Source organism: Grampus griseus, assembly GCF_964374135.1.
Source record: "Grampus griseus genome assembly, chromosome: 4".
NCBI classification, from domain to species: Eukaryota; Metazoa; Chordata; class Mammalia; order Artiodactyla; family Delphinidae; genus Grampus; species Grampus griseus.
In genome coordinates, this window is record NC_138997.1 from 60,366,764 (window position 1) to 60,368,045 (window position 1,282).

At 41.0% G+C, this 1,282-nt stretch overlaps 1 pseudogene across 1 annotated transcript; it reads left to right on the forward strand.

Annotated features, from left to right (window-relative positions):
• The first annotated feature begins 464 nt into the window (after positions 1-464).
• On the forward strand, positions 465-912 carry LOC309822281 (cytochrome c oxidase subunit 5B, mitochondrial-like; annotated as a pseudogene). Its single transcript has one exon. The product of its transcript is annotated as a cytochrome c oxidase subunit 5B, mitochondrial-like (transcript).
• Positions 913-1,282: the final 370 nt, after the last annotated feature.

The window sequence follows — 1,282 nt, forward strand, 5'->3', positions numbered from 1 at the left end:
TAAGTGCTAGCTTTCAGCAGATTATAAGAGGCAAATTTAACAGAACAAAGACATAAAAGCTACTAAGGAAATAGTTCCTGTTTTGTTTGTTTTTTAATAGACAGGGATAAATAGCAAACAGATTATACACTACAAAAAATGTTGCCACTTGAGTACTAAATGAAAGCAGCATTTCAGATACGCTAGCAATTATCCAAAGCTTTGGCTCGATCTACCTGGATAGCTCATAAGATCCATTCAAGGAAAACTGTGTTGTAGGAGCAGTCCTAGAATAATCTTTTAAAAGTTCTCTATTCTCATTTCCTAGAACTATTATATATTCTCACTAGGTTTTCCGAACTTCATACTAACCTAGGAAAGCTTTTTAGAATTTCCAGATGAGCTGAATGACCTAGCCTCAATGACGTAGAATCAACTACCCTTCTTCTGTGATTTCAGACAATTCAAGATCTCTTTTAGGCATGATGGCTTCAAGGTTATTCCGCGGAGCTGGAGCGCTGGGCGCGCAGGCCCTAGGGACCTGCGTTCCCAATGGAGTCGCCGCAGTGCGGTCTATGGCATCTGGAGGTGGTGTTCCTACTGGTCATGAGCAGGCGACTGGGCTGGAGAGGGAGGTCATGCTGGCCGCATGCCAGGGACCAGACCCATAAAATGTTTGCCCCAAAGGCAGCCTCGGGTAGCAAGGAATACCCTAATTTAGTCCCCTCCATCACCAACAAGCGGATAGTGGTCTACATCCTTGAAGAGGACAACTGTGCTGTTATCTGGTTCTGACCACACAAAGGCCAGGCCCAGCAATACCCTAGCTGTGAAACCCATTACAAGCTGGTGCCCCACCAGCTGGCCCACCGACCCCTTGCACTAACTCACTCAAAATGTGGGGTACAGTTTCTTCTTTCCAATAAAGACTAGCCATTACATTGGCTCCTCCTCCAAAATAAATAAATAGATTTAAAAATAAATAAATAAGTAAATAAATAAAGATCTGTCTTTCGGTATTCTAACGTGGAAAAGAAAGTCATGGCATCATCAAGAACATAAGTAAAGCTGTTTAAGTTGAGACATCATGTTTATACAAATTAAAATTTTGTCTGTGAAATTACCATATACAGATTTTTGTCAGAGACGTGCCTACTAGCACAATTATGCCAGCCTGAAACGATAAGGGATATGCACCAAACAAATTGTACAAACCAACTGATGGTGCGTTATCCATTAATGTATCCTAAACTTATTCAATAATTTTCACTAGTAGTAATCTCTAGGGTGAAATTTTTTTTCC